This window comes from Cyclopterus lumpus, chromosome 9, assembly GCF_009769545.1.
Source record: "Cyclopterus lumpus isolate fCycLum1 chromosome 9, fCycLum1.pri, whole genome shotgun sequence".
Taxonomy (NCBI): Eukaryota; Metazoa; Chordata; class Actinopteri; order Perciformes; family Cyclopteridae; genus Cyclopterus; species Cyclopterus lumpus.
In genome coordinates, this window is record NC_046974.1 from 25,761,305 (window position 1) to 25,785,530 (window position 24,226).

At 43.6% G+C, this 24,226-nt stretch overlaps 1 long non-coding RNA gene across 1 annotated transcript; it reads right to left on the reverse strand.

The window, feature by feature from the left end:
• Positions 1 to 23,431: 23,431 nt before the first annotated feature.
• Positions 23,432 to 23,892, reverse strand: LOC117736902. Its single transcript, XR_004610000.1, has 3 exons — positions 23,880 to 23,892; positions 23,691 to 23,792; positions 23,432 to 23,494 (listed from the first exon to the last, which is right to left on the reverse strand). It is a non-coding gene; the product is annotated as an uncharacterized LOC117736902 (long non-coding RNA).
• Between the last annotated feature and the right edge of the window lie 334 nt (positions 23,893 to 24,226).

Sequence of the window (24,226 nt, forward strand, 5' to 3'; positions counted from 1 at the left end):
GAGTATTTTTGCAACTTTGTGTGCCGGGAGGCGAAGAGGCGCAACGACCCTAGTTTCATGCAGCAAGGTAGCATCATAACGCCAACAAAACTAGATACATTCATTGTCAAGAATTTTAACACCAACAAACCCATCTCGGTAAACAAAATGGACGTTTCTCCGACCAATGATGACCCTAACAAGAACTGCCCATTGCACAACATGCCTCATCCACTCAAAAGATGCAGAACATTCAGAAACAAACTCCTCAACGACAGGAAGGCTTTTCTTATGGAGAAAGGAATATGTTTCAAATGCTGTTCGTCAGTCTCACACCTTGCTAAAGACTGCAAGGCCTCTATAAAGTGTTCAGAATGTGATAGCCCCTATCATGATGCAGCCATGCATCCTGGTCCGTCACCTCAAAGTTTCACTTACCTCCAAGCCCCTCCACCATCACAAGAGAACGGCGGGGAGGGAGAAGATCATTCTAACACGGCCGATGTTAGAACAAACTGCACTGAAGTGTGTGGTGCAGGTCAGTGGAGCCGCTCATGTGCAAAGATCTGCCTCGCAAAGATATATCCAAAGGGTTCCAAGGACATGGCTGTGAAAGCCTATGTAATTATAGATGACCAGAGTAACCGCTCACTAGCTAGACCGGAGTTCTTCAAACTTTTTAGTGTGGAGAGCAAACCAATCTCGTACTACCTCAGAACTTGCTCTGGCATCGTTGAAACATCTGGCAAGAAGGCAGAAGGATTCCAGATTGAGTCGCTGGACGGAAAGGTTCTCATCGCTCTCCCACCTCTCATGGAGTGTCATGAAATATTGAACAATCGGTCTGAGATTCCGACGCCAAGCGCTGTTCTCCACCAGCCTCATCTCCATCACATTGCCAAGCATATCCCGCAACTGGATCCAGAGGCACAAATACTTCTGCTACTCGGAAGAGATGTCCTTCGAGCACACAAGGTCAGGCAACAAGTCAACGGACCACATAACGCCCCCTTTGCTCAACGACTGGACCTGGGTTGGGTAGTAATTGGAGAGGTGTGCCTGGGTAATGCACATAAGCCGACAGTCAACACGTTCAAAACCAACGTGCTAGACAATGGTCGTCATTCAATCCTCCAACCCTGCACAAACTTCATGCATGTCAAGGAGACACAGTACAGTGCTAACCAGTCTGACAAGACAACAAAGAGGATGCTGGGTGAGACAGTGTTCAATCGAACTGAACGTGACAACAAACTGGCTCCATCAATAGAAGACCTTATCTTTTTAAAGATAATGGACACAGACGTCTACAGAGACAACACTAACACTTGGGTCGCCCCACTGCCATTTAAAGAACCACGCAAGGTTCTGCTGAACAACAGGGTGCAGGTAGTCAACCGGTTCGCATCCCTACAACGAACCTTGAGAAGGAGACCTGAGATGCAGGAGCAGTATGTGGCATTCATGGAGAAAATCTTTGCTAATGGACATGCCGAGATAGCACCGCTACTGAGAGAAGATGAGGAGTGCTGGTACCTCCCAACGTTTGGGGTCTACCACCCACAAAAACCCAATCAGATCAGGGTTGTCTTCGACTCCAGCGCACAGTATCGTGGCGTCTCCCTCAACGACGTGCTGCTCACTGGTCCCGATCTCAACAACTCCCTTCTTGGTGTCTTGCTACGCTTCCGGAAAGAGAAGGTTGCAATTATGGCTGACATCCAGCAGATGTTTCATTGTTTCTTTGTGCATGAAGACCACCGCAACTTTCTGCGTTTTTTGTGGCACAAGGACAATGACATTAATAAGGAAGTTATCGAGTACCGGATGAAGGTTCATGTATTTGGCAATGCGCCATCTCCTGCTGTGGCTATCTATGGGCTGCGAAGAGCTATCAGAGAAGGAACAAAGGAGCATGGTGATGATACTGTTAAGTTCGTGGAAAGGAACTTTTATGTGGACGATGGCTTGGTTTCCCTACCAACTGAAGCAGAGGCAATTGATTTGCTTCAACGAACACAGACAGAAATGGACATTGGCCCGTAGAAACCTTCAAATTGGAGATCTCGTTCTGCTTAGGGACAAGCAAAATTGCCGCAATTGCTGGCCTATGGCAAGGATTATCGCCACGTTCCCTGGAAAGGATGGACATATAAGAAAGGTTGAGGTGAAGACAACTGAGCAAGGCACTATGAAGACCTTTCTTAGACCAATTGCGGAGATTGTTCTACTTCTACCCAAAGACTGATCAAGAATGGAATGTTTCTCTATGCTGCAAGTTGTAGTGACCTCACAAAGGTCATGCGGGGAGTGTGCTGCCTTAACGGCATTTTCTATTTCATTTTTGTTTAATTAATGGGGTTTATTTCAAGACAGTTATTGGCAACATGATTTTCCTGTTCATGGCATATTATGACGTCACTTCCGGATAATTCACTTCCGGTTTAGTCACTTCCGGTTCCGGTACTTCCGGTTAAATGGTGTCTGGTTTCACTAGCTCGGGTTAACATTTGACAGTGGACCGCATGCTCCAGAATCTGCTCGCATCCACGGGGGAGCATCGTAGAGGCAATTTCGTGAGTGCTGTAAATGTATAAAGATGCAATGTATATTTATATTTTCTACTGTGAAATGTTATATTTACGTATGTACACTGAATGTTTGTATTGTCTTTGTTTGCAGTTTTCACCAGCATGATTGAAGAAAAAGAGTTACAGTAAATGGGTGAAACTTATTACGACTCCGTCTTCATTGACTGTGGTTTAACTCGGTGTTTAGTCCAGAGTTCCAACACCCTGCACGAGAACACTACAATTAAACTCAGGGAAAAAGGTAACTAAATAAAATGTAGACTCCAGAGAATTACTAATTAAGTGTGTGGGGGTCAGAGGGGTGTGTGAATGCATTAGGAAGTGTAAGATTCGTGTTCAAAGCTCCGGGTCCCGTGGCCGCAGGAAATTCAGGATTCGAGTTAAAGTTTAACAATATTTAATGGCAAAGATAATACTCATGTAGCGTTCACGATCGTGGGGCCAGAAAGGAGGAACTCTTCACAGACGGAGTGCAGCTCCCAGGGAGCCACAGACCGGGGCTGTCTCGAGTCTCCAGACCAGTAGAACCATCTCTCCCCAGAACAAATGCTCGGTCGTTAGTATGGTCATGCAAATGAATTCACACCTAAAGGTTAGTTCCATTGGTCAGTTCAAAGGATGCAGCAATTCTGTTCGCTACGCCAATTAGTAAACAGGCGAGGTCAAAGCTCACTCTTCCGGTCAAGGACAGGAAGTTCCCCTTCACAATAAAAGCCTATTATCCTGCCTTTCCGAATAAAAGCAACACATTAGGTTTCAATCGGCATCCATTTTAACTATTGTCTAAACAATAAAACATTCATTCATTCTCATGCATCATACAGTTAATCATTACATTTGTCATTAAAACAGAATAATAAAACAGTGATCCTCTCTTATGTTTCACAATACATTCGTCCAGAATATTCCTCATAATATCCCAAATTAATTATCATATCTTTCTTTATGTATTAATTTAAAACATAAACTTCTTTTATCTACATGTGCAAATATATATAAAATCCACTACAACCTAACAGTCCCTCCTTTTATACTATTCCATAGTATAAACAACTTGTATTGGATTTTATTTCACCGCACTGTAAACATCACTGTAATACAATCTTTATTATCAATACCTGTGGAAGAAAAAACAATATCACTCCCTCCTTTTGACCCTGCTCTGCAAAGTAACTAAAGTCTAGGAGTGTTGTGATCAGATATGTGTCTATCTGTGCATATGTCTATGTGCATCTTCTTTCTCTGCATGCTCATCTCCTCCATGGTCTCCTCTCTCTGCATGCTCATCTCCTCGATTTCCTCGAGTAAAAGGAAAACAGCAAGTTCAAACACTATATTTATTTTATTATCATCATACTTCTGTGATTTGTTATAATTTGAATCAATGTGTTAAAGGTGCACGATACTCCTCTGTGGGCAGCACATCTGTTGGTGAGGTCCATCACAGCAGGCAGCCAGGTACACAATGAAGGTCGACGATGGAGCTGTGGGAGAGAATTAAAACACACAGAGCGGCTTTCTGCGCCGGCTCTAACTAAAGTTGGATATCTGAAATATATTTGGAAATAATTTCATATTTCCCGAACCAATTCTCCAACATGTCTGAGAAGTAGTCATTCTATTTCTATGTTTTCTTTTAATCTTCTCAAAAATTATTTCTTAAGGAACTGAATTATCCAGGTTCGGACTAGCAATCTCAAACTGAATTATCAAGGATCAGATTAGCAATCTCGAACTAAATTATCAAGGATCAGATTAGCAATCTCGAACTCAATTATCAAGGATCAGATTAGCAATCTCGAACTCCGTGTGAGGAACAGCTTCTCACCCGTGGGAGGAATCAACTATTAAATGCGCTTCTGTTGTCCAACGGAGTCTTAATTACTCGTCCAATCCCATCTATTTTAAATTATTTATCTCTTAATTTATTTATCTCTGCGGATTATATTAAATGTAATTGATCAACTCTATGTTCTTTTAACTATTTCAAATCCTGCTAGGATCTGATTGCGAGCTGGTATTCGTCTGGCTCTCCTCTCTTGCTCGAACACCTACTGAAAGAGAAAATGAAATCTCTCATTTCTTCTAAAAAATATTTGCAGTTAGGTATTTTGTGCCATGACATATTTCAGCTATCTTTGACTTAATCGTCCGATTAGCTCTCTCGACTATACCCTGTGATTGTGGGTGATAGACTGCTCCGTGTGCGTGTGTAATTCCTAGGTGTCTTTCCACCTCTTGTAAGTGTTTGTGTGCAAAGTGTGTGCCGTGGTCAGACCCTATTCTCCTTGGAACTTCATATCTCGGGATGAGTTCCTTCTTCGGCCATTTTAAGACTGTCTTTGAGTCTTCTTTCTTGCAGGGGATCGCTTCCACCCATCTGGTGTATCTGTCGATCATCACGAGTAGGTATCTGAAACCTCTCTTCCTGTTTTCTGCACCCATATCGGTGTAGTCGATGCATATTTCTTTGAATGGAGCATCTGGCACTGGGAACTCTCCTTGTGGACATTTGTATGGTCTTTTCATACTAAAATCATTGCAGGTGGGACATTCATGGTGATGAGTTTCACCATCTCAGTCATATGGGATGCCACCAGAGGATGGAAACTTCCTCCTCTGTTCTTTTGGGATTCACGTGAGAGGGACCATGTGCCTGTCTGATGAGTCCTTGACACATCCTTGCAGGTGCCACTATGCCCATCATGTGATCTCCAGAGTCCTTTCTTTTGGACGGCTCCATTGTGTCCCACTGATTCTGCTCTGCTCTGCTTCTTTCTGCATGAGCTTGATGTCTTCTATTCCGAGTTTTGGTAGTTCCGGTGCGGCTATGTCTGTCCTTTGTTTCACATAGCCTGCTGCCTTCTTTGCTGCGAGGTCAGCGGCTTCGTTGCCTTTTGCCACTTTGGTCTTTGTGGTCTGGTGTCCTTTACACTTCATCACTGCTACGTGTCGTGGTAGCAGGATGGCTCTCAGTAATTGCTTCAATTGACTTTTGTGCTTTTGTCAATGCCACTACTTCTGCTAGCTGTGCAGATGCTTGCTGTGCGATGATTTCCGCAGAAATGGTTGAATGTCTTTTCTCTTGTTGCTGCACGACTGAGTATGCGGCAATATTTCCATCTTCACATTAAGTCCATCGGCCATGTCGTTTGGCTCGTATGAGACTGTGATATGTAGCTGTTGTAAGACTTTTGAAATCTTATCTTGTCATCGAGAATGCACTTGAGGTCAACTAGGCAAAAACTCCATGTTCTGTGTTGACCTTGAGCTCGAGACACATCACAACATGAGCAGTTTTCTCAATTGCTCTTTTCAGGACTGCCAAGTGTCTTGTGCAACCTGTTTTTACCTTTTTCCGATGTGGTCTAACTTCGAGCTGTCGTACATCAGGTCTCTTTCCTCCCTCCTTTTTCTGAAACAAAACAGCGGACACTATCCCGCTTGATTCAGAAACATCAAGATGGAAGGGCCTGTTGTGGTCAGGTGTAGACAGCTTTGAGGCTTAGCCAACTTCTTGTTTGGTCTTTGCGAATGCCTCTTCTGCATCATTTGTCCATGTGAGCAGGGCTTCCATGTTTCGGCTTCCTGCTTCAGTGTGCATGTCTCTGAATGGCTGTGTGAGAGACGTGAAGTCAGGAACGTAGTGTCGACTGTAGCCTGTTAGGCCCACGAATGACAGCATCTCTTGTACCGTCTTTGGTTTAGCTGCACTCAAAATGGCCGACCTCTGTCCCGCAGACAGAGCGCACAAGTCTCCTGAGATCAGTTGTCCCAGGAATGACACTGCATTTTTGCAATCTGAGTCTTTGAGCGCTTCACCTCATAACCTGCTTTGGTTAACAGCATTAGAAGGTCTTTCGTCACTCTAAGACAAATTGCTGCAGTTGGTGCAGCTAACAGCAGATCATCCACGTACTGTACAAGTACTGTGTCTTCCGGTAATATGAAGTCTTTGAGGTCTTGCTTCAGGGCTGCATTAAACAAACCCGGGCTATCTCTGTAGCCTTGTGGCATTACGGGTTTGGCACTTGAATGTTCTGTGCAATTGTGGCTTTGTTGATGGTTCTTAGGTCATGAACCATTCTCCAGCCTCTGTTACCGGATTTTTGGACTGGTAATATCTGTGTATTCCAGTTGGACTCTGCGTCGATGAGTAAGCCTGCTTCATATTGTCTCTCGAATGCCATCTCTTTGTTCTTGTTGCAGCGGATATTGATAGCGCCAGACCGTCTTGATCTGGTTTCAAAGTCATTACCACGTTATGTTGAGTGGTGTGGCCAACATCATAGTCTCCTCTCGACCATATTTGTGGTGGCACTTCCAACATTTCATCAGTGGAGGGATGATTTGAGTGTTCCCTTCCATGATTTCTGTCAAGTTGTCGGAGTTGTCCCTTGGAATACGAGTGTTGCTGTATCCTCCAATAGTCACCATTGGGGGGTGGGACAGATATGGGGATTTGGTAGGAATCCACCTTTCTTTTGAGACCTTCTCCATCATTGGGCCAAGGTTTCTTGCTTCATGACCTGCTCTGATCAGTAGTGTGAAGTGAGGGGCAGAGTCAGGTTGCAGTGCATACCAGTCTCGTTGGTCTGCAGACAGTAAACATTCAGCTGCAACTCCTTCTTTTCCTACAATTATGGCTTCTGTTCTGATGACTTCAGTTTCACCCTCCTTTTCTTCTTAGGCGGCGGCGTAGTTGTAGGTGCAACGGTAGGGATCTTCTGGCATGACATATGGATGTTGTGTCATAATCCATGGCATCTATGGCACAGGTGATGATAGGTTCTCGCCCATTTGGAACCATTATTCACTGCGCCGGGCCCTCTGGGCCTCTTCATAGAAAATCCACATAATCTTCATCCTGCACTATTCTTGCAGGCATCTGGTTCTGGTTTGGAATGTGTCGTCCAAATCCTCCTCTTTGTGGGCTTCCTCTGCCTCTAGCTGCATCAGAGCGACTGTAACATTCCTCAGCCCTGTGCCCAAGTCTGTCACAGATACGACAAGGTTCTCGCCACCTGTCTCTTCTGGATCCTCTGGACTTGTCTCTGTCTTTTCTCCTCTTCTTTATATTGGTCCAGGGCTTTGCCCACTGCTTCCTGGATCTGGACGACGAGGTTGCTAACAGCAGCCATCTGCTTTCGCGCTTGTGGGCCGTGCTTAGCAGCCTCTGTGTCCTCTTTTGCTATCTGTAGCTTCAGGAGTCTCATTGACAGCTCATCTTTGGTTGCCTTTTCTTCTTCATCATCCTCGTGGTGCTGAGTGATGTGGTGTGTGATGTGTTCCTTGCACACTTCAAAGGTGGCATCTTTATGCCCATCGTATGTTGCTCACGACTCAACTTGGCCGGGAGACCTGAGTAGTAATAGGGGGGTGGCCTTGCGCGCGAACGTACACGCACGTGAATGATTTATGACGGGTCATAAAACGCATGTTTATTGCCCCCCAATAAAAAGAGTAATAAAAAATTAGACCCGGCATCCATTTTTTTTTTTTTTTTTTTTTTCTTCCTGTAAAGTGGGTGTGTCGGCGCGTCGTCGGCGCGTCGTCGGCGCATTATCGACGCGTCATCGACGTGTCATCGGAGGTGATCCCCCTGGCGCGCTCGGCCATGTAACGGACGGTTCAGCCCTTTTTTTTTTTTTTTATTGCTGTAGTGGGTGTGTTCTTAACATTACCTATATAGGCCAGGTATAGCATGAGTTATTTCTCTTCCCCTCCTGCAACCATTGCTGCTGCTGCATCTCTGAACATCTGAACCTTCTTTTAGATCTGTGTACTCTTGAGTCTGTTCCTCTGCGTGCTGGCTTGCTTGCTAACGTGATTGCTAGGCTATTTCTTTTGCCGTAGGTTTACTGAACGCATCACACAGCCGTTTTTTTCTTCTCGCCGAGATGCAAGCACCACGTGACCCTGAGGCTACAATCAGAAGCACATCACCTGTGCTAGGTAGGTCGCAAATATTCAGAGATACTTCTGAGTTTGTAAACGGGGAATTTGGCCGGCCGCAGAAGCGGTCGAGGCATGGTATCACTAGTGAGACGGGGCCGGTCTTAGAGTTGGAGCACACTGGTGTAAATGGCCATGTTTACAGAGCGGTTTACGATAATGGATGGGTTACAATTAGCTCTAGCTTGGAGGGATATACCGGAGATGTCTGGGGATATCAGACCGCTACAGGGGAAGAATGCATGAATGTGAACAACTGGCAAAGGTTTCGTAGCGAGGTTTGTGTAGCGCTTAACCAGAACACTGTTACGGACGGCGAGACTATTTACTCTGTGTTGTGGTATAGCTCAACGGGTCCAGAAGTGTATCACGTAACAGCCAGCCGCATCAACAAGAACCCCGAAGAGTTTATATGTATAAATAGCTGCCCAGACAGGGACGTAGTATTTACACAGAGAGGACCCCACGAGGCTAGGCCAAACCCATACCGGTTTACGTATGGAGAGTTTTTTAAATGGTTCCCTGTTACGTTCATTGTGTTGTGGTCTGACTGGTCTGCGGTGCACACGATGTTCAGTCAGATCGATGAAGCGATCAAGAGGGATAGGGTCGCAGCGTTATATGGGGACTCTCGAAAACGTCTTGTCTATTGCGAGACAACACGTGTCATGCATCCTGGTGTGTATGCTTCCACGTGTTGACTGCAAATCAGAACTGCCCCGTCGACATCATCTAGGTATGCTATATTCTGCGACTGTTTTTAGATGCTACATAGTGTGTGTGCATAGTGGTTATAATGTAAAAGCATATATGCATGATATATATATATATATATATATATATATATATATTGTAATGTTTAATCATAATGTTTTCTTTAAATCTTATCAGATGGTGAAGAAACAAACACCACGTGGGCAGATGCTACCGATAGCCCCCAGCTGAGTGGGGATGCTAACGAAGAGATGGGAGCCAGTTCAGCAGAGCCATCTGGAGGTGTAAAGGCATACGTCCACATAGATGGGGTTGAAATCAGCTGTAACCCTCCAATCGCTCATCGGTTATCCCTGACATTCCTGGAGAGCATTAAAACTGGTGTTTTACATTTGTTGAACACTGTTATAACGGATTATAAGAAAGAGATGTGTAATGGCTGCCATATTGACCACCCCAGTCAGGACGAGCACTCGTGCATTGAGGCGGCGGATGAACTATTCTATGGTGCACACTTCGCTCCGCTGATGCGGAGGCTGTGGCGGGGAAAATTCATACCGGCTCTACACACCTATCTGTTCCTGATGGGTTTTCAGGCCTCTGACGAGAGAGTCCAAGGAGCGGCTGAGATGTACCTGTTGGAGCTGAAATCAGTAGACCTGGTTGTCGACACAATTTACAACATGTATGAACGTATGAGGGCCGATGAAACATGTAACATGAATATGTTACTATTAATGAAACATCGGTGGCTCAATCTGATAGTCATTTAGAGTGAAAGTGTGTTTTTTATAAAAAACCTGTCCTTTTTTTGATATGTTGTTGTTGTTATATCTTTACACAGCATAAATAAAAAGGGTTGTAACAGACACATTTGTAATCATTTTACAAGAGACACTTAACATGGAGAGTACGCTGAAGAAAATTTATTATGATCCAGAGCATCCAGGCGGTTTAGGTGGTGTAGTCAAACTACGTAATGCAGTCAGGGAGTGTACGGGAGTTTTACCTTCAAAGGCTTGTGTCAATAACTTCTTACTGGAACAAGATGTGTACACCCTACATGCTAATGCAGCTGTACATTTCCCCCGGAACAGAGTGCTGGTCTGCGGTATTGACGAGCAGTTTCAAGCTGATTTAGTAGATATGATGGACTATTCAGATGAAAACGATAACGTGCATTATTTATTAATGTGTATCGATGTGTTTTCTAAATATGCGTGGGTTAGGTGTCTTTCCAACAAGACGGCTGTCACTGTTACGAAGGCCTTTAAAGACATTTTGGAGGAGGGCCGTGTCCCATTGAAAATACAGACCGATGACGGCACAGAGTTTTATAATAAGAAATTTCAGCAACTAATGGGGCAGTATAAAATAGCCCATTTTTCAACATCAAACGAAACTAAAGCTAGTGTCGTGGAGCGTTTTAACAGGACATTCAAGACCCGTATGTGGCGATATTTAACATCTGTTAATTCGCGCCGGTATGTGGATGTAGTTCAAGATCTTGTTAAAGCCTATAACAACACGTATCATAGATCTATAAAGAAGGCTCCTGTAGCAGTAAATAAAAACAATGAAAAGATGGTATTCAATACGCTGTATAAACTGAAGCCACAGAAGCCTGTGAGTTTTAAATTTAACAAAGGTGACACTGTGCGTATATCAAAACTCAGGGGGGTTTTTAGGAAGGGCTATAAGCAAACATTCACTGATGAACATTTTACAATATCACAGTGCATAACTAGAGACCCTCCTGTTTATAAATTAACCGACTGTGCCCAGGAGCAGGTGAAAGGGACGTTTTATGAGAGAGAGCTACAAAAAGTGATTATAGGGAAAAATAAAATTTATAAAATAGAGGCGATATTAAACAAGAAAACCTTTCGCGGTGAAAAACTTGTATTGGTGAAGTGGCTGGGTTGGTCTGAGAAGTTTAACACCTGGATATCCGAGAAAGATGTAGTGGACGTATGATGCTTCATATAAAGGAACAGGTGACATGATCGAACACCACACATGCAAAAGAGCTCCAAAGGACACCGGACATGGAAAAGAATGGGTTCTACGTCACGCTGCCAAGCAACTCATCACACACAGTATATCCCAGTAATAAGATATGGCGTTACCGGACCAAACTCGCTAAAACTATAGTGCTGAGCGAGCCACACGAGGTCGGATTGATAGAGATTCAGTATCCAAAAGTATGGAATAGTTTTCCAGCAACCGATTCCGGTGTACTTGTATATGATGCTAAAACACAGACTACATCAACTGTATTAGTGGAGGCTGGTTGTTACGAGTCTGTACCCGCAATCGTTAGTGAGTTTAACACGCAGATCCGTGCACACCACAGGCTAGCACCGCACTTTCAGGTCATGATATATAATGCCGTTAAAAACCGTGTTTACTTCACGGGCGTGATGAATGGGCTCACAGTGACGTTTAAAGGTCGGCTGGCTGAGATATTAGGATTCAAACCGGAAGTGCCTTTTACAATCAACGATGATAAACGGCATGGTTCATCTACGGCCCCCTATCCATCAGATATTCATGCTGGATGTTATAATATATTTGTATATAGTGACATTGCCGACTATCAACTAGTGGGTGATAGTTATGTACCGCTTCTGAGGTGTATAAATGTGGCTGATGATCAGAGACGTATCCCCACTCTAACATATGACAAGCCGCACTACACATCGCTCTCTACAAACGTCATCGACGACATTGAAATAGCGTTAAAAGACGACCAAAACCAATATATACCGTTTTTATATGGTAAAGTGGTTGTAAAGCTACACTTCAGGCCAATAAGACAAGGAATATAGATAGTGGTGGACAATGGCGCACACTCCGTACGTTCGTGACGATGGCAGATATATGTCATATTATATGAATCAGGCAGGCGGGGATATGCCCGGCTTTATTGGAGCAAGTACACAGTACGGAAACGGGTTAGGAGGAATGTTTCGTAGCCTGTTCAGAATGGCCATACCACTTTTAAGAAGAGGGTTCAGCATAGCAAAACCTCATTTAAAGACTGCAGCGCATAGTATCATGGGTGATGTTGTATCTAATATTGCCAAAAATAGCATGACTAGGAAACAGGAGGGACACGGTATGCTGGTGCGTGTACCCCGGGGTTTGAAAAAACCGCCAGCTGTTAGGGGGCGTCGCCGGACCGTATTAAGAAGAGCTAAATTCACATGCAAACCCCGAAAGACGATCAAAAAGAAGACAGGAGTCAAGAGAGGCAGACCACATATGAAACGAGCTCGTTCTTCTTCTTCTTCTGCTAACGACATATTTTAAAAAGACCGGATAGACAGGGAGGACTAGACATGGCGCTCATTCATAATCAATCTGCAGAGTGTGTGAAGACGGAACTGGATCTATTTACAGTACCATACACGCAAACATCCCTCGAGAGAGCTACATTTCTCGAAATACCCCCTGTATCTGCCATAACTGACACCGGACCCCTGGAGTTTTACATATCATCCAGTGGGGAGGACTATCTGGATTTGAATGATACATATCTGTTTATGCGGGTGAAAATTACCAAACCAGATGGCAGCGACCTCACGGCCGATTCCGATGTGGGTTTCATAAATTATCCAGGATGTACACTCTTCTCGCAGGTGGATATCATGCTAGGGGACCGCCTCATATCACAATCCTCAAACACATACCCATACCGTGGAATAATAGAGTGTCTGATCAACTACGGAAAAGACACGTTGGATACACAGTTCAGCACAGGATTGTTTAGTAAAGACACGGGGACGCATATGAACGATGCCTCTATAGCGGGAGCCAACCAGGGATTGATGACGAGGGGGGAATTCACCAAGAACAGCAGGATTGTGGAGTTAATTGCGCCGATACATGCAGATTTGTTCTTTCAGGAGAAACTATTACTTAACGGCGTTGATATTTCTCTGAAATTCATACGTTCAAAAGATGAATTCACCCTAATGAATGCCACAAATACAGCATACAGAGTCAAGATAGTATCAGCTAGTATATTTGTGAAAAAAGTAACTGTGGCACCTACTGTCAGGCTGGCCCATAGCAGAGCATTACAACACACCAATGCCAAATATGCTATAGACAGGGTTGCATTGAAAACGTTTTCCATCCCCGCTGGTACAAGAGTATGTAATCAGGAGAATTTATATATGGGGCAGATCCCCAAATTTATGATTTTATGCTTTGTAGACAATGAGGGATATACAGGAAGTTATACTAGAAATCCAATGAATTTCGAGAACTATGATCTAGAATTCCTGAGTATTCATGCGGACGGCCATTCATACCCCTCAAGACCGTTTCAACCATACTTTCAGAGAGGCCAGTACACCAGAGAATATTATCACATGATTCAAACAACTGCGCGGCATTTAAAGGATAGAGCGCTATCTGTAACACGCAACGATTTTGGGGGTGGGTATGCCCTGTTCTGTTTTAATTTGGATCCTGACGACGGGTGTTCGGGGAATGTATCACTAGTTAAGACGGGGAATGTGCGACTGGAGGCTCGATTCAGAACACCTCTACCTAGGACTGTTACACTTATATGTTATTCTGTGTTTGACTCTGTTATTGAGATATCAAATCAGCGACAGGTGCTGCTTGATAACTACTAAACACACCCATGAATACCATAGAGCTGACGAGCGTTGTTAGAAAACGGATTATTAATGGTACAGATTTTGTGGGGGTGCTAGCATGCAATCAGTTACCCAAGCGAAGAGTATGCAGATATCCGTTGATGCTGATTGTAAATACTCACCCGTCCGACAGACCTGGAGAGCACTGGTTGGCCATTTATATCACAAAACACCTGCACGGATATTTCTTTGATAGTTTTGGTCACTCTCCAGACCATACACGGTTCCCAAAGGAGATACATACTTTCCTCAATAATAACTGTACCCAAGTGTCTTATTCTAGGAAACAGGTACAGAACAACCTGACCACAACATGCGGACAACAATGTGTGTTTTTCCTGTGTCACATACAAAAGGGGATACCATACACCCGAGTGATGGGGATGTATGGAGATAATCTAGTTAATAATGATTCCATGGTCTGTCGTTTTGTTAACAAAATACAACCGTCAGTGTGTTGCGGAGATGATTTTTCCTGTGTACAATGTTCGTAAACCATGAAAATGTTGTACTGTAATGTACTGTGTTGTGATCGTTTTAAAAAATAAATAAATAATACTAATAATAAATGAGGAATCCCATGTTTTATTTATAAGTCATAATTTATTCATCTCATCCCCGAATGGTTACACAAATAATGATAATAAAAAAAGCAAACAAACAAACATACAAACAAAATGCAGACAGTATATTCATCCTGTAAACACCTAAAAAGACATTCATCATATTTATACAACAGTTTTACATTCAAGTGGTCATAGAAATAACATGATAATAAAAAATAAAAAATAAAATAAAATAACATCTTAATACGTCATCCACGGTTTAACAGCACCCTGGCGTCTAACCCTTGAGGATAGGGGGGTGTTATATACAATGCGCCTAGTCTTTGGGCGAGGTTTAAAAGTTACAAAATCATCATCATCATCATCATCATCAACAACAGACACTTTATTTGCAGCAATAGATCGGCGCACCCGAGTGTTGGGTATGGCAGATAAAGGAATATTTAATCCTGCTAGTGTCTTTAAAAAAATAGACCAGCCAATAGGCCTGGAGCTGTCTAAAACATTGTGTGAGGCTGTAACACTTTTCAACAGATCATACATGTGTGAACCTCTGACAGTTTGACTATTAATAATAATCTCCCCATTACCGGTCCATGATACGATGTTGCCTGAATTGATCAAAGTATCCAGAATACACTCGGCGTACTTTCTGCTCTTTTTAGGCATGTGTTTTAGAACATTACCAAGAATCAGTGTCTTTTCGGGGTCGACATCAACGCCATCCCCAGGTGCACTCTGTGGGACAGTAGCAGGTCTTGAATTGTCGGGGGTGTCTCCGGGAGGGAGTGATAGAGTCAGTACATTCTTTTCACGTTCCCCCTGTCTCACAAAACCCAAGTATCTCTGTAAAATACTGGCATACTGTTTTGCTTTCTTATACATGTCGGTGTCGGGCTGATTTAACACAGCAGTCATGGCTCTATCGAGGTCGTTTTGCACGGCCTGTCTTATAGATTCTGGTCGAGGGTCCTGCAGAGGTTGTTTTAAGGAATCCAGTTGATGCTGGGGCACCAGAAACATTTTTTGTGTATGCTCCATGTGTCGTGGCTTCACCTACCCCTGTTGATTAGACTAACTATAAAAGGAATCGCAGCCCCTAACAACGGTAGTAAAAAAAAACCAGACTGATTGAGTGTCTTCTTTTTGTTTGCTGATTTGATCTTTTTATCGGCAACCAGTCTAATAAGATTCTTTTTCTTCTTTAAGAGTCCGTACTGCTTGTTAGTCAGGGGGATATTACCACGTAACACATTGAGGGCTATCTCACACAGAGCATTGACAAAATCCTTGTTGGCATTACCCATAATGACCTTTCTCATCCTTGGTGAAGATTTATATATCAGCTCCAGCATAGCCAAATTCCTCTGCATACGCTGCGACATGTCTAATAACGCTTGTGTTTTTTAGAAATATACACAACCGTTTGTTCGGACAGCAAGGCGGTTCTGAGTCTTAAATGTTCGGGCGTCATGGCTTTATAATCTATGAGAAGATACCCGTAAGCGGGGGTTGTTGCATCATCAAAAGCCTCTAAAAAATATTTAGTGTTACCAGGGAACATTTGTCTGGCCAATAACATGATCTGCCCCTTATCCCTAGGATTTTTAAATAAAATGAGATAGTTTGTGTTTAAACTAATAGTACGACTTGCCTTACCCTGAATAAACAAATTCTGTACTAAATATATACATCTGAGATTTCTGTGGTGCACATATTTGGTAAAAACGTTTTGAACCTCAAGATTATTGCTTGCATCGTTCATTAAATCATCTATGATGAGCAGGTTGTTTTTGGTCGGAGGCAATAAGACATCGTCACATAGAGACTCTGGTATCCCATTCACAAAGTTGATGGCCCTTATTTTAAGGAGTTGATTATATATGGGCTGCCAGCACGAATAAATATAGACTACATTATCAATGTTGTGTGAAATAATCCTCTCTGCGTTCGCTATGATGTCTTTTACAAAAAAAGTCTTTCCACAGTTTGAAGGTCCGCTCACGACTAGACTGAAAGGATGCTGTAAACGAATATCAAATCCTTGGTCTATGTTAGTATCCATAAGGGAGGGTGGTGTAGTCTGATAATACCCTCCGCTTGTTGTACACCACACGGACGTTCTTAAGGACTGTGTCGTTTTTAAGATGGAATTTCTTTTTGTCCCTCTTGATCGTATCCGATGTGGTTATCAGGTTGGGGGCAGGGTTATTCTGATTCGCTACAAAAGCATGCACTAGACCAATCAACGACTCTGGGGTGACAACTGCAGCATTTCGAGCATTTAGTGTGACCCCCTTGCATTTGACAGTTGTCTTGCCAAACCTTGTATTATAGCCGTAGCATTTGGGCCCACCTGATACAAACTCTGTGATATAGTCCTCCTCAGGAGAACCACACACGTCACCATTGTTTAACTCATCAGTCAAATCGCCAAGATATGGACCCAGGGGAGGTACCCTGTCACCAGCCTGAGATGTGAACACAACACTGTCAGTGTCACAGTACAATACCCTCTCCTGCAGCATGTCAAGTACATCATAAAGCATCAGTCTGGCATGAGCGGTTGTCATTGCACCTATAAAGACATTCACATCCCTTATACGTGACCCCCTGCTGTCCGCATGTCTCCACTGTACCATGGCGACCTCGTCTGAAATAAAGCAGAATTGTCGCACATCATAATGATCGCTAAACATCAATTGTGTGAATCTTGCGGGGTCTGTGATTAACTCGCAGGATGGCATGTTATTTCGCATGCTAAATCGGCCCCACAGAGAATTTAGCAGCAATTTGTTGCAGCTGCGCATTGCTTTGTTGACTTTGATTTTGCTGGGATCGAGCCGAATGCCCTCTTTGATGTAATAGTCCTCCACATATTTAGCCCTGTCATCAGGCGTTTTAACGTGACCTGGATATCCTGAGGCCTCCTGTTTACACTTTAGAAATGTGCTTACATATCCCTTAAACAATGTGTCTGTCTTGTTGGGAAAATGCCACACTTCGTCAATGGAGACAATCAGGTAGCCCTTTTCGATAGCTTTCTGAAGCTCAAAGGAGACCCACACCCCCGACAGTTGTCTGGCACTGTCACTGTGTGTACATGCTGCAGTCTGGTTCAATGTCTCAGCGCAGGTGGCACACAGTGGAAACATGAGTTTCCCCTGACATCTGTAGGGTAAGACGGGATGAAACAAGCCTCTTGGGGGGAGTACAGTACACTTTACAAATCCAAAATAGTTATCGATAGACTCAAAGTTACTAAAGATAAGCTGTGGGTGACCGACGGGGTACTGTTTAGAGTTCTGAACAGTGGGATACAGACTAGTGAAGTCATAGTATCTAATTTTTTCGTCCGCTGCACTATTGACCTTGTGGTACAGTTTCATCGCGTTGGTGCGCCCTCCAAAGAGCGCCTCGCGGGGGTTTAGTCTCTCGCGCTTTATGTATGTGGACAGAAATGCTTGTACAGGAGCACTGCATCGTTTTAAGGCTGTCCACTCACACTCCCACATCACTGTCACTTGCATACCGTGCATGGTTTGTAGGGCTGCGACCTTGTCCATGAATGCTTTGTACTGTCTGCCATATGTTACTTTAGCAACAGGATTCACATGACTTGACACATGACATTTCACACACCCATGGTAGAAGCAACCGGCAAATTCGTAGCCCATGTGGTTTGCAGCATTATAACCGTCCAGATAGAATGGGGGAAAAGACTGCTCACCGTGATTGAGTGCATGCTTAATCTCAATGTTCTCGACATGCGCTACATATTCAAGCCACTGCATGGATACATCAGAGTATACTTTGTTTTGGGGAGTGTACGCCCCCTCGTAAGTCAGAGCGACGGTGTCTTTTGGTAAAAACAATGTTTTGAATACACCCATACAGCTGGAAGCCAACGTGGTGAATGTGAAAGGATCTAGTTGTGTGCACTCCATGAAGCTAGCCCGATAGGTTGTGCATGCTCTGCGCAACACTTCAACATCATTGATACAATAACGGCGTATCTCCGCTTGGAAATCAAACGTCTCCTCGCACACACTGTTATACCAGACCATGAATGCTGTCTTGTCACCAGCACACATTTCGTGAAACCCATAGTATGAGGGGTCTGGGTATCTACCGACATATTGCTCATTGTCTCGAGTGTTGAAACGATGGGGGAAATAACCCTTTGCCATGTCCTCAAAACCTAGGGCTTCGGGCGTCTTTGACAGTCGCATGGGGAGAAAACTGAAAGAGTCAATCCACCGTTGCTGGTAGCTCTCGTCGTACATTAGTATGACACGACTACCTCTCATGGTCACATTAGGGGTGATGCCCTGTTTGACAAAATACTCTAGCAGAATATAGTTGTCAAAACCTGATGCATTGTGTGCTATGTATGTGTATCCTTTATATTTAGGCTTGCGATACCTCTGTACAAAGGCATCAACACACTTTAAAGTGGTGAAGCAAAACTTGTCACCCGACAGATCCATAGCGCATACAAAATTAGCCTCATGTTTACCCTCGTGAAACCGTGTCTCAAAATCAAACAATATATAGTTTGTCTGAGCAGGTTTCTTTTCAACCGGTTGTATGAAGCAGGTATGCGGTTCACTGCTCTCCATCAGGGGCTCCCCGCAGTGGGTACATGAGGGGGTTGCACACTTGTGTGGTTTTTTGGCTATCTTGTATGTTTTACCACAGGTCTCACAGTATTTGATTGTCTGGCACGGTATTACACCATGAACAAGCTCAGACCTCTTGTGCTGATCAAAACAGAATCTGGATTTGCATATTCGTTTACAGCTGTCACACTTCAGGGTAGCGACGGCACGGGTACGACATTCTGGGGTGAAACAAACATTACATCTCTGTGTACAGTTATGGTATAGAACGGATTCATATGTCACATAACAGTAGTCGCATACATAGGATGCTCCGAAAAAAACAGTCTTGTTGTCAATCATGTAGTAATGGTCATCATGTAGATATAACCACACAGTCTGGGGGTTCGGTGTCTCATGAGTCTGGAAGCACTGCAAACGTTTACGTCCTACATTGTGATGAAAGATTATGATCTTTACACCCAAAAGGTTTTCAAAAGCCCCCACGTCAGAGAATGTGACACTATGCATGGGGTCAAAACCGGCTGAACTCTGTAGCTGCTGTGCGTATGCCAGCTTGGCGGCCTCTGATGTTTTCGGCTGTTTATGGTGTGCCAAACACATGGAGAAGCATAGATTGTTCCCTCTATTACCTGAATGGTATAGGAAACGACCCTTCTTTGAAAGAATTTCATCATATGTGACACAACCTAGTTTTAGGCTCCCCCCAGCACCCCCACTACTGTTTTGGGCTACTGTGACCACTAGCTCCAATTCATCATCGGATATAGAATCATCATTGCTCTGGATGACCTGGGCTATCTGCTCCATAAATAGATCGACATTATATGCATCGCTCGCGTTTAAAATGGCTTGCACATCGCTGGCCAATGATGGGCCTCGCAAAACTACATTCAATATGCTCCCGGCGGGGGCTGTGTCTACAGCCCTATTTATTATACCACCCACAGCATCGCGTACCATGTCAGGGATGCGGTCTATTTCTTCGAGTATTATGTTTCCAAAATCAACCCTTTGTCGTAGTTCAAAAGCATTGAATGATGGAATTGTCCTAGTGTGAATAGGTCTCGTAGAACCCACCCCTGAGGTAGACGCCACCTCCCCATCAGGAGCCCCTCCACCCACTTGATGTGTCTCAGTCAACCCTAATCTGATATCATCATCATCATCATCATCATCATCATCACTATAGGACGTCCCCAGTACCCCAATAGTATCACTAGATGGTGCCCTTACAGGTACCCTTACAGCATCTGCTACAGTCTCTGCTACAGGTAGTGACAAAAGGCCCCCCTCCCCCTCCTCCACATCCTCAAGCAATTCCACATCACCCCCGACACCCTGTCTCTCTGCAAGTATGCATGAGTCTATCAGTGATGGTAGCATATCAACGTGCGTATCATTGTTGTGAACCACACTTACACTGGCATACTCAGGCATCCCTGGATCGAGTACGGCTTCTGAGACTAGTGGAATGGTATCCTCCATCATCCTCCGCCCATCAATTACCTCCATAGTCCCATGCGTTTCTAGATCTATTAATATCAATAATCTCTGCAGGATCCTCTCCGACACTTGTGTGAATGTCGATGTATTAGTATCATTATGTATGTTGGATGTAGACGATTCTATGTCACCATACTCAAAACCTAGGACCTCGGCACTCCCTGTCATGCGATTAGCTAATGCTTGCATAATGATATGATGCTGCTCTCGGCCGTCGGTCAGTTTGTCATGTGTCGGAGGTGCGATATACTGCAGTATATTATCACCATTATTAGTAGATGTAGATGCCACCGCCTCAGCATGCTCCCCTCCACCCACTCGATGTGTTTCGGTCAACCCCGATGGTGCCAAAATGAGATCTCGTAATGTCACACACCTCTGCAGGATCCTCTCCGACACTTGTGTGAATGTCGATGTATTAGCGTCAATATTTGCCTGATCTGGGTCTGGGGGCGGATTATGTATGATGGATGTAAACGAATCTATGGTACCATACTCGAAACCTCGGGCCTCGGCACTCCCTGTCATACGATTAGCCAATGACTGTATGATGATATGTTGTTGCTCTCGTCCGTCGGTCAGTTCGTCATGTGTCGGAGGTGCGATATACACCTGTATATTATCATCATCATTAGTTGTGGGGGATATACTGTTAGTTTGACTATTAACATCAGAATTACTGTTGTTATTGGAGGCAATCTGATCATGCACCCCGCTATTACCATGTTTTAACACCTTTCGTGGCGGTGATGAGGCCATCTTTTTATACCTAGTGTGTAATCACACACACACACACACACATATATGTCAGACACACTTTTTAATATCATATATGTATAAAAACAAAACAAAAAACAAAACAAAATAAAAAATTATGACACCTTTTAAGAAACCAGATATCCTTATCATAACCCGTCTACCCGTCTAATGAGCATGGTTAACAACGTATCTGTAACCCTGGCCTGATCGTCTAGGACCTTTCGTATGTTCAGATCGGTATTGGTCTGGTCACTGGCGAATTTTGCCAGCATGTCCCTGAGTGCACCCACTTGTATGCTCAGCTCTGTAATGGCCTGGTCACTGACGGATTTTGCCAGCATCTCCCTGAGCGCCCCCACCTCGCTTCTCAGTGTTGTGACCTCAGTATTTACACCCCCACACATGCAAGATCCCGTAGTAGTAGTCGTATCACGTGCCCTGTCCCCTTCTGTAGTTATGTCGTATGGAGCCCAGTTCTCGGGTGCCTGCCAATTGTCAATAAGAGTATGTAGGTCCTCTAATTGAGAATTACACTCCAGCGGTACAGCCTCTACTGGTGTCTGTATGTCATTCAGATTCACATACGCATCCTGCGGCAGGGCCAATTCTTGAAAGCCATTACCTGATGGTTGGTCTGGGAATAGCTGTAACGAATCCCCCAACACAGCATTCGCACCCCACGCAATGGATTCTGCAGGAGCCCCTGCACAGTCCTGGGTGTCCGCCGGTACGTTCTCTTTGTTGTTGTTGTTGTTGTTGCTGTTGTTGATGTTGTTGATGTTGTTGTTGCTGGTGCTGTTGTTGTTGTTGGTGAACTCTTTTCCAGGCAGTGATGTGGTCTGTTGTTTCTTCTTCTGCTTCTTCTGCTGCTGCTTCTTCTGCTTCTTCTTCGGTGTTCTGAGACATAACATTAATAATAATAATATTAAGAAAAGTGATTAATTAAAAGCAAAAAGAATCCCTACACTGTAAACACCTTGAATCTTTTATAACTTGTGTTTTATTTACCATATATATATATATATATACCTTTTTTTCTTTGATTGTATGCCTGATGGAGCCAGCTCTCGGGAGTCCTCCTGGTTATTTACCCAGGGGTAGGAGGGGGGGTGATCCTTCACACCTCCGAGGCTGGTATACGATGCTGTTTGGAAGACCATGCACAAACTCAATATATGTATATACATGCATAGTAATAATAATAATAATAATACACACATACACACACACACACACACACACACACACACCCATACTTCATACCTGATGTTGTGGCTCTGGGTGTCACGTGGCTGTGTTCAGAGGTGTCGCTGTTCTGACTTCTCAGACTGAACTGACTGTATGCATCCCCTGGATACACCAACACTTTCACACCGCGGCGTCTCGGGTCCCTTGATATCTGCTCAGCTGTATACATATAATATATATATATATATATGTGCCCTGTAGCATCATTTAAAAAAACATGTGTGTTCTTGGGAGGGGGGGGGTTTGATCATTGTTACCTGCGACCGGCGTCCGTAGCCCATTTACGGCCCCTACTGTTTCAGCCTCATTAGCATCAAGGGGTCTTGACACCTGCGATGCAGGCAGACAGAGGTCTTCTTCTTCTTCTTCTTCTTCACTACAATGAGGTGTTACAAACACTTCACGACCGAGTGCTTCAACAGCCCTGTTTATTTCCCTGGTTCTCGGTGTCTCTGGTAATTTATAGGCTGTATCTCCAGTCAAGGTCCTGAGAAATAGTGATGTTAAACAACATTATTATATATATATATATATAGCATTTATTTATATTGCTGAATCACGCTAGTTGGACCAATAGGTCTGTAGGTACCTTCTGGCTCTTTTGTCTGTATGTAAATCATCCTCTAGAACATGGGATCCACCACGTTTCTCACCCAGCACCTGTCTGCATTGTGTTGTTGCAGAACTAAAACAGACATGATTTAAGACATTAGTTATGATTGGAAATACATAGTTTGAAAAAACATAAGAAATTGCAGAGATTTAATACAAAACATACCTGTTTGATCTTTTACATGCAGCTTTACCACCACCACCAGCCGCTCGTTCACACTCCGGTTTCAAGGCACGTGGTCTTGTAGACTTGGCCTTTTGAGTATCTGCCACCGACAAGTAAAACACATTTTAAAATAAAATACAGTCCCCTACATATATATATATATATATATATATATATATATATATATATATATATATATATATATATATATATATATATATATATATATATATATATATATATATATATATATATTACTACTGTTACGTATTGCTAGTTATTACATACAGTCTTACCTTCTAATACTTCTTCATTCGACGAATAACCCCCGTGTTTCACCCATTCAATCACCCCACTCTCTGCAACCACCGGCCAGTATGAATCTGGCTGTGCCGGGCCTATGTCATATGTGTATAATACGCTTAAGAACGAAAGATTAACCATGCATTGCTGTATACTATGTTATCAAAACATACTGTACTCACGGCTGCTCACATTCTCTCGTGAACTTTGATTCTCCTTACCAAATCCTATGAAATAAAACATCTAATTAACTTAAATACTTGTACCATTATTTGTGGTATATATATATATATATATATATATATATATATATATATATATATATATATATATACCACAAATTACTACTGACTACTGACCTGCTATTACAGCAGCCTTCCACATGTTCAGGTATGTCAGGTTCCTGTCATGTCTGGTGCCTGTAGCTGATTCCCAGGCGTCAGCTGCTTTCTTCAAGTACACCATGGCTTCTTCATCTGACTTTAGCTTGATGCTGGCTAGGTTGGCCATGTCGGGAGTATCTCTGGGA